The following is a 10,500-nucleotide window of genomic DNA, read 5'->3' on the forward strand; positions in this document are numbered from 1 at the left end:
GGGATCACGTGACAGTTTCCCTGTGATATTTCTTAAATTTTACGACTTCTGAAACAATTAGGAGTGTAACTCCACACATCATAGCACTTTCAGCCCTCAAAGAGGCCGTGCATGTTGATGGTCTATATAAACCCTTTCCTTCCTGTGTGCCCCCAACCAGACTTGTAGAAAATACTGCGCAAAAGTATTTAACATAAGATACTAAATACTCTACGGAAAAAGTATTTAAAATAGAGTACAAAATACTCAAAACTGAAAGTAATTTGAGTAGAGTACTAAATACTCTAAGAAGTATTTAAGATACTATTTAAAGTACTTTAGTATTAGCAGTAAATGAAATGCGTATTCTGAACGTGGCCTTACAAATGAAAGGAATAAACTTCATCAGCCATGCATATCTTTCATTTGCAACGTCTTGGTGTCAAGTAATGTTTGGTGAACTTTGGTGAACCCAAGTAAAGTTTGTTGATATGTTCTGACCCAAAACTTCGTAATCCCTCCTGTATGTCGGTTCGGGTCTTTCAACGTCTGGCACGTGTTTATTGCTTTGATGACCAAGTAAATAAACGCCGGGATTATCTTGTACCTAATCCCCTGGTGATTCACCTGGCAATATGAATAGGAACGGTTTTCTGACGAAGCTGGCTATTGAGAAGCAAGGCCAGGCTTGGGACCAGCCTATAGTACAAGAGGATAAATGACAGATTCGCGAAGTCCCGAAAAAAAGAACAACAAAGAAAAAGGGGGTTAAATTCCAGCGAGCTGAAAATCTCGGCACGGCGGGAAGCGTGCTGGATATGGCTTGACGAGGAAGGAAAGTATTTTGAGTACTGAGTAGCAAATACCGAAAAAACTATTTTAAATACATTAAAAATACTTGTCGCAAAAAAGTATTGAGTAGAGTACCAAAATACCAGAAAAAGTATTTAAAATACTGTATTTTGAGTATGTAGATGGGTAGAAATCCAGCGAACCGGTAGAGATGTAGGAAGGGAGTTGCCTCAGGACAGAAGCCGCCGATATTTCGAACAGAGACTGTTCTTCTTCTGGGCACCGTCCTCATCATTGGCATGGTATTTACAGGGTTAGGTGTGACGTGTTTAAAGGTTCATGCGAATTGTGGGTCAACAGCCCGGAGGGAAGAAAGGTCCGTACGGGTTTTTACGGCGGGAGTGAATGGCTGCTTTGTTAGAGTGTGGAGGGGATTATGGAGTGTGGAGTACGGACCTTTCTTCCCTCCGGGCTGTTGACCCACAATTCGCATGAACCTTTAAACACGTCACACCTAACCCTTTAAATACCATGCCAATGATGAGGACGGTGCCCAGAAGAAGAACAGTCTCTGTTCGAAATATCGGCGGCTTCTGTCCTGAGGCAACTCCCTTCCTGTATTTTGAGTAGGTACTCAAGATACGTACAAGTCTGCCCCCAACATGCCTCCAGACTAGGCAGACATTCCACTCGTTCAACATAATAGCACTCCTCTTCCATGCATGTGTTCACGTTTCAGTTTATATTCAAAGCGCAGATCAAGGTCGCAGGGTACACGAAATGACATACATGACCTACTCCTCATCCAGCTGCCTGTTCCATGGTCCTTTTTTTTAAGAGGAACGCGCCCAGTCGCTTACCATATTCTGTTTGGCGTATAGAAACTTTCGCCTTTGCAATGAAGTTGCTTGAGTGACGCATCAAAAAAAGAAAAGAAAAAAAGGAACACATAAGAGAAAACCTTGTACAAGAATCACATCGCGCAAAAAGTATTGCGAACAGTGCTGAGTGTTGTCCAGTCCATCCAGCCCAGTTCCAAGAGGAGTCCAGCACGCTAAGCATTGACGGAATCGTGAGAACATCAATAAATACATGTCACCTACATCATGATTCACAACGCCACATAGTTTATTCATGGTACAATTTACAAAGATTTCAAATAACAGTTGTAGATGACACAGAAAAGCGTAGCATTCGTGCTACACACTTGCAGATTCTTCGTATGGCTTGCCTTCCTGCACCTAACACATTTTATTTTTCGTCATATCTGCAACCTCAGGTTGCTGCAGGAAGCCCTGCAGCAAATGACAGTCAATGGCAGTGTGGCTGGTACATATTTCTTCTTTAGTGGAAGCTCGGTTGATGGGTGTCATCGTTTTGGTATCAGTACAGCTCTCCTAGAATATAGACCTTCGTCAAGAACATCCACCTTAGAAGATAGGTAAAACAACAAAAACAGTGTATGTCATCTGTCTATCATACATCAACACCTTGAGAACCAAAATACAACTGTGGCTCTACACCCTCAATTGTCACTGGTACTACAGTTAGTTGTCAGAGCAGGCAGTGCAACATAACTTTAGAGTTTGTTTTTGTGTTTATGCTCGTCGGATTGAGGATGCTGAAATTGCCATACAAGTTACCTCCAACCTTGCAGTGTTGGTATTTCCTTAGGTGTCTCTCTTGATTAGTTTCGATATATTTCCTTCCATTTTCATCGTATCAACAAACCTTGTCCAGCACCATCGACACCTATGCTTGCATGGGTTGATGCAGTGCTAGCTTTCTGGGTGCCACGGAAGACCTCATGCCAAGACCTTGCATTAACTCATCAGTTACGACTCAATGTGGAATTTGCAGCACAGTGCCGTCACTGTTTGCGTCAACTTGACTCTCCAAGATATCACTGTGGTTATGTCAAGGATCTAAAGCACATGCTTCTCGACTGCCTGCGCCACACACCTTTCAGAAAAGCCCATACGGCATCTCTAAATCAGCTGGACTAGTGCTGCCTCAGTATGTCAAAACTGCTTGTCCATGGCTCAATCTAGCCCACCCCTGGAAGCACAACTAAACGTTTTCTACGCTATAGGAATTTTGTCCTCGCTGTGAGGAAGCAATGCCCCCAGAAATCGACCTCTGGGAGGGTTATATGTTTGCTGATGTCCCGTCAACCTCATTTTTGTGTTCAAGGGGAACCATAGCATGTTGATGAGTTGTCAATAATATTCTTCAGCAGCGATTCTATTTGTAAACATATACTTTATAACCACACAATATGTTACGCCAGTCTACAACGACAAGTACAATAGACTAGAAGTGACACAACGTCGTCTCACGAGGCTGTGGAAATTAGGTTGCCAGTGGTGACAAAAACAACGATTAGTTTGAGTGTCTGTTATGAAAAATATTTTGACAAGCACTGGTGTTCTCACCTCCACACCTTCCTATGGCTTCAACGTAGGCTCAGACGTCCTCGCCGTTCAAATGCCACGCAGATATTTGAGGAAACCCGTTCAACATCCACACTTTCCTTTTCAGCAGGCTTCGCAGTTCCTTAAACGTAATCATACAGCCGTTATCTGGCGTCATAATTGCTATTTTGACGGGGCAAACACAGTTTCCGATACAACCTATACTGGACCATCGAACCGAACTTCAGGATGTGAACTGAACCTCGTAAATGTGTTACGAGGTCCCATTCGGAAAATATCTCTGCATGGTTTCCAAAGTTTTAAAAGATAACGGCATTCCTGCCCTGAATATCGTATATGCTTCAAAACATGGTAACAGCAATAATTTTTTGAAGAATTTGAAGCACTGTGGGCACTTAACTTTCTTGTAATCCTGACGATATGGTCGAAGGGTCGAAGCAAGGAATCACGACCCGACGAAAGCGACGCCATCTTGAAGCGCAACTGCAGCACCACACAGCGTCGTAAGTCACCTTGGGGTTTACGATAACTGCTACAGAATAATTGCTCAGCATGTCAAAAATAGGTAGAAAATAAAATAAAAAGATGGAAATAGAGTGGAGAGAAACAATTTATTCGAAAATCAACGATGTCGCGGCGAAGAACCCGCTCCGCAACACCCGAGTGACCAGCGCCCGCCATGTTGCTTGTTGACGACTGGTAGTTGCAGAGATCGACGACAGGTGGCCACTTAGTTGCAAGGCATCACACCAGATGGCATCACCATCATAGCTCTAGACGAGAAAGACAGAGAACAAGATACTAGCGACAGGTAAAAATGGCAGCACTGCAGAACAAGTCTAGGCATGCGAGAGAAAAGGTCTAACCACTACTGGTAAAACAGCACGGAGAAAACAGTACACATTGGGGAAAAAGGCTTACGGGGACGATTGCTTAGGCCTAACCACAATACTACGCAGCTAACACAAGGCGGGAACCACAGATTGCTAAACATGCGTCAACAGGCTTGCTCACCGCAAAACAAGTCTAAACATACGAGGAAAAAGGCTTACGGGGGGGGGGGGCGATCGCTTAGGCCTAACCTCAACACTACGCAGCTAACACAAGGCGGGAACCACACATCGCTAAACATGCGTCAACAGGCTTGGACACCGCAAAACAAGTCTAAACGTGCGAGAAAAGGTTTAGCACGAGCGCGGTCACCGCTAAACACGGCAAACATACAAGAAAAGGAGCGAGTCAAATCACTCACCTTTTCCCCCGCGGCAACTTCCAGGCAGAAACTGAGCGAGCGCGGGGAACACACGTCTGCTCTCTACGAGAGCCAACCAGAAACTGAGCGAGCGCGCGGAGCGCACGTCCGTCTTCCGCGACAGCCCGAGAGAAACTGAGTGAGGCGACGCGCGCGCGCCCTCTGCTCCACCCGTTTGCGCATGCGCGCGCGCGCGCTCCTAGCGCCCTCTGCGCCGGCCGCGGGTGTTTTCGGTTTCGGCTCTCTGCTGCGCGCGCGCTCCTAGCCGCGACGGGTGGCTTCTGAGTTTCACTTTCGTTTCTTTGCGCGCGCGCGTTTATCTCTGTAAAGGCAGCGCGCACCGCGCTCGCGTCATCACTACGTGAAGATGTTCAGCTACCACTCTTTACAAAATTGTTCCCGCACCCACGCTTCTTGGGAAGAAGTGGAGAAGGAATGTTTCAGCAGCGAAAGTCCCCGCAACGAGCTCGTCATCACTGCTTTTCGCTACGTGATAGACATGGTAGGCTTTGGCAATATAGGAGAGATCTCGCCAGGGCCACTGCAGGAGATGGTGCGTCAGATCTACGCCCGTTACAAGAACGTCTGCATAACGGTTCCTGACGGACCCCTGGGACTGATGAGCGAATTTGTGAGTCTGGCCAACTCAGAATTCAACTACATCGCTGCAGACATCGTGGACCTTCTCGCTCGTGCCATCGCTCATATTAAGCACGCCCTGCGGAAGCAGCGACATTTGCAAGCAGTCTACATCGCCAACCTTGTCACTGATTTATTGAAATACCGCTTGGTTATTGACATGCAACGCATTAAACAGTCCGAATAACTTTGACGAGACTCTGTGTGTTCTTTCACTGAAACATGTTTATTGAATACAAACAAAAGAGTTGGTCGATAGATGCCAGCACCCTCCCTCCCTTGTCTGATCATCTCGTAATGCTGCGTTCGTGAGGTCAGACGTGCCAGAAAAGGGGAATCTTCATCGCAGCGTCGTCATTGCGCGGGTCACAGTACCAGCGCGATGACGGAATGGTCATTCTTTTCGTACACCCATTCCGCTACCACACTGCCACAACGACCCGTGCTTCTCCTGTGTGCGAGAGAGAGAGAGAGAAGCATGTCTCGACTAGAACTTTTATTCTCGATTACATGCGCGTGCAGCTCTTTGTTCCACGGTGACTCAATGCCTGACGTCGACGGCCTCGGACTCTCTTCCGGGTTTTCCGGTGCTGCACAAAGAGGGAGTACTATCGTAATGCGATACGCGTCAACACACTAGGAAAGCTTACCGTATTCGCAGCTCCCATAAGGGAAGGAGTGTACGGCATCCACGAGATAGCGCTTGTCGTCGTAGGGGACCAAGCTCTTCTTGAGTCTCGAAATGGTGTACATCGTTTGCTTTATACTCTGGATGGTGCACTGCTTCTGAGAGACCGCCTTTTCATTGAACAGAGAATCTCGGTACACTTCGTGCAATAAATGTTTCCTCACCACGTCTTTCTTAACTCCTTTCGCTCTCGCGATCTGTTTGTGTGTCCCAGCCAAGAGAATGCTGTACATTTTCGCTCGGATGGCTACGACTTCCTGAATAACTCCGCCCCCCGTCTCGTCCTTGAAGTACCCCATCTGATTCGCGTGCTCGTCGTTGAAAAGTGGGTGGTCCGGCGGATAGGAAGACAGATCTAATTCACTCTCAATCTTCATCAGCTGCTCTTCCAGGCTTTCACACGTGAGAGAAAAAATTATGCTGTCCGTGTCGCTATAGATCAATTGCACTGGACATGTCAAGCGAGAAAAGAGCGACTCGTAGATGAAGCTGTACATTCGGACTTTGGATATTTCAAGAATGGCAAAGCCCACGTAAAGGGGGCGCGTGCATTTGATGCGGCGTTGCTTCATCTCGTATAAGATGCACTTATCACTCAGAATGTGCAAAATGCTGACTGTCGACGGAGCTAGCTTTTCGGAGCGCGCTTTCTTTGTCGTAGGCTATAGCGTACCTTTTCATGCGTCTCACATTTTGTATCGTCTTACCGAACGTGCTGTTCGACATGGTTTTGTACAGAAGTCGCTCGAATTTCGTGGTCGCGGCATTCCTCAACGCGACGTTTCTCTGCACGAAGGTTCGCAAAAAGTTGTCTTGGCGGAACGAGAGGATGGTGTGAACACGTTTTATTTTCGTGCCCAACCTCACGTACAGTGCGAGCAATGCATAGTGAACGACGTAGCGTTCTTTGTCGTAGCACGTCAGCAAGAGTTTCTTTGTGGGAGGGGCGTTCAGCGCCAACGCGTCTTTCAAGTGTCGCTGGTAGGGGGAGAGTTCGTTCTCGTTCACACACCTGTGTTCGGGTGCAGGGGAAAATCCCTGGTGAGTGCGTGCAGTTCTTCGGGATATGACAAGTCTACTACGTAGACGTAACCCAATTCCGAATCGTGAGGAATGTTGAGAAAATCGATCCCGCTCCACCTCGAAGGATCGACCCACTCAAAGCCCCCTGTTGGGAGATGGAAAGTCATCGCGTACAGGTACAAACTGTTCACGTCGGGGTACTGGATAAAAGTCTTTTCTTGCTGGGGATCGTAATCGTCACACCCCTCGTGATTAGCCCTACAGTATCTGTGGAAGCTGTTACAAATGCCTCCCCTGATTCCCTTCTCGATCGTTTCGTACATCTCGCGATCGCTCATGAGCTCGAGTTTGACATTGGTGAGCTTCAGAGCGCTGCTCCACGCGTAACTGGCGAGGGACATGGCACATAAGATATCCATCCCATCCGTCTCTAGCGCAATCTTCCTGAAATACAGTACGACGTCGCAGAGCTGACAAGCGTCGAGCGTGATGTAGAGACGCGTGTAACCGCCGAGGTTCTCACATTCGAACAATTGGAAAATCTCTAGGGCGTACTGATAGTCCTCGTCCGTGATCTCTTGGTCGTTCAGGTCACTTTTGAAAGCTTCCTTTGGCGGTAGTGCGGGCAAATTGTACGCTTCGAAACTGTCGACGAAGGTGTACGGGTAAATGCCATTCCTGAGGAGGCGCCGGAAACGGTCACCATACATTTGACGGGTACAATGAAACGCGCTCTCGCCACCGCTGGCGAGGAGGGTTTCCACCAGGTTCGACAAGGACAGGTTGAAAAACTGCGTGGTATCGCGGAAATGGAGATCGCCAATGTTGAACCCTCTTATCTTTTCCGAGCTCGAAGCTAAGATCCACGGTTCGCCCAGATTTAGAACGTGCATGTGGCGGAGAAGGGAGCTCAAATCGTACTGCAGGTTGTGCACGCACACGACGAGTTCTTTGGTGTTACGACACGTAAGGTTACACGTATCACACAACGTCGCGACAAAATTCGAAGAACCGGGCTCTACGAAGCGGGTGTGGTGGTGATGCGACACCTTCCGCGTATGTCGGTTAAATTCGATCCACAAAATTCACAGTGCGTAGCGCTCGCGTGCCGAAAGTGGTCTTCCATACTCATGACCAACGGTGAGGGACAACTGTTCAACCTATCGATTTGATCGCTAAATCGCTTGAGCGAGAGCAAGCATTTCTCTGCCGCGTTGGCTCCCAAATAGCCATCAAGGCCTAGTATTTTTCCGTCCCAACTTCTCACTACAACGATGCAGTACGAGCTCATCCTGTGCACACTCACGGCGTCCTTCACGAGCGCGTCCTTTTCCAAGACGCTCTCCGTGTCCAACACCGCGAAATAGGGATAGGGATGCATGTACTGTATCTTGTTGAGGAGACACACTCCCCCGCTTTTGGCATTTCGAGAATCACTTCGTTTACGTCTCGACACAAACGTTCGTGCTGCTGCAATGCCTCTCTCGTCCCGAAACCGGACGTGCATTTCTCGCAATAAAAGTAGTCACTTCGTCCCATGAAAGTGCTAAATTTTCGGATCCCATAGAAATGCTCCCTAACCTCGAGCAGGTGGACTTTATCCTTATAGAGCGTAGAGGGAACCCGTCCAGTAGATATCGAACTCGTCTGCTCGTCGAACACGTAGATGTACACGGAGATTTTGTTTTTTCTCTCCCACAGGGCAATGTCTTCGTAAGTGACTGGGAAGCAGGGTGGCCAGTACGTACGTGCGTCTCCGGATTCCAAGGATTCATGTATTTGCGGTATCTGGCATAATCGTTTGGTTTGTTCCTCAAAGGATGTAAGAGCGCCAGCACGCTATACTTGAAACACTCGTTTTCGTGATTCGGAGGGAGTTTGACGTTTGTGAGAGTCCTTGTTTTTCTTTTCAGCATTTTGGGAAGCTCGACCGTGCACCCAATCCGCTTCGGTTTTAAGCGCGTTAGTTTTAAGTCGACACATTGGACGTCATTCGAGGTGAAACCAGACCCTTCTCTCGCATAGTTTTCAACGCGTTGCGAGGATTCTGCGATAGCAGCATTTATCGCGCCTTCGATTTCTTGGTGGTTATGAACGACTCTCATGTGAAGGTTCACGTGAAGGAGATGCGAAGTCAACCTGTCGGCTCCGTCCTTAACCATGAGCGCCTTCGAGCACAGACAAAATTTGAAAGGCATGGGATAAGCTTCGAGGACGCGCGTGATTACTGGAGCTATGCTCGGTAGATAGAGTCGCAAATCGTCGACGTTGGCGTCGTGCGGGGAACAGAGAAGCGTGTACCTAGTAGCCGTTCCGTCAAATGCCTCGTCTGTGACAAAAAAAGGAAGGAATCGTCTCTCCGTGACGGAGTGATGATTCTCTACGACATGTTCTCTCAATTCAACGATTCTACGACCCTGGACAGGCTCAGCTTCGTTTTGAAATTCTGGGCTTGCATCTGGTGATTCATCTCGAACCCTACCAGACAGAGGAATGAAGTCTGCATACGACTGATCCCCTTCCCACATGAGCAATTCGTCTGCATTGTCATGTCCATCTAGGCGTTCGTCGTCGTCGTCCGTTTCAGGTATTACGGAAGGCGGACTACTGACTCTGTCGTCGTCGTCGTCTTCATCTGAAAGGACGACTGGGCTATTACCGAGATTCTCTATTCTAGCTTCGTGCTCTCTTTCTACGGCCACGAGCATGGCATCGATGGGGTCGTACTGACATACGAGACAGCGCGGCACTGCGGTCAAACAAAATCAGTACGAGATTTCCTCTCATGAAACAATGCTCACTTTTCCCTTCAGTTGAGGAACGCTTGAGATTGATGATGAGAGAGGATGGGATGAGACCCTGTGTTCAGTGTCATGCAGTGACAGCGGCTATTGGTTCCTGAAAAACAATGCCATGCATAGAATACACTTTCACAGCAGAGACGGTCAACTTACATTTTGCTCCACGAAACGCCTCGTGTCGTGGATGGATGCCCCTCGTGGGCTTCCTGTCAATCGTCGTAGAACCAGCGCACCTTTTATAGTCACTACACCGCTCTCCTCCTCCTCGCATTGCGACGGTGTCGTCTGTACTTTGACCACCCCGCCTTCCGTCTTTCGCGCCTTTTTGCAATGTCACATATGACAATGATGTCATCGACGTTGAATAAAACATTACACTAATTTCTAGCTAACACTCTGGGACGACTTGTACATGACGACAAGAAGACCCAGAGTGGGATTCGAACCCAGGATCCTTCTACACTGGGCGCGACACACTAACCACCAATCTAATTCGTACTGCGTGACGTTTTTCGTATTGCGGGGTTCGTGTCTACACACGTCACAACATGTTCAAACACGTTCAAACATGTTCAAACACGTTCAATGACGTCATAGAAAGAGAGAGAGAGGAAGTAGTGTGTCCAGGGACGACTTCGTCGCCTGTGTCTAAACACGTCCAAACACGTCCAAACATGTTCAGACACGTTCAATGACGTCATAGAGAGTGAGAGGCAAAGCTTTACTATAAATGTCGAAGCGAACGTTCGATCGTCATTCCATCATGATCAGCTTGGTAGATCCTCGTAAGTAATACCCATGACGTCATCATCATCGTCGAAATGTTTGAAGAGTTTCGTTTCCAGTGTACAACACTTTTGCTGTGCGTGAAGTCGGTTTTTTCCCGCCTCA

At 47.8% G+C, this 10,500-nt stretch overlaps 1 long non-coding RNA gene across 1 annotated transcript; it reads right to left on the reverse strand.

Annotated features, from left to right (window-relative positions):
- Nucleotides 1–1,896: 1,896 nt before the first annotated feature.
- Nucleotides 1,897–4,569, reverse strand: LOC135387024 (uncharacterized). Its single transcript, XR_010420793.1, has 3 exons — nt 4,459–4,569; nt 3,207–3,979; nt 1,897–2,168 (listed from the first exon to the last, which is right to left on the reverse strand). It is a non-coding gene; the product is annotated as an uncharacterized LOC135387024 (long non-coding RNA).
- Between the last annotated feature and the right edge of the window lie 5,931 nt (nt 4,570–10,500).

The sequence above is a fragment of the Ornithodoros turicata genome, chromosome 3, assembly GCF_037126465.1.
Source record: "Ornithodoros turicata isolate Travis chromosome 3, ASM3712646v1, whole genome shotgun sequence".
In the NCBI taxonomy this organism is placed as follows: Eukaryota; Metazoa; Arthropoda; class Arachnida; order Ixodida; family Argasidae; genus Ornithodoros; species Ornithodoros turicata.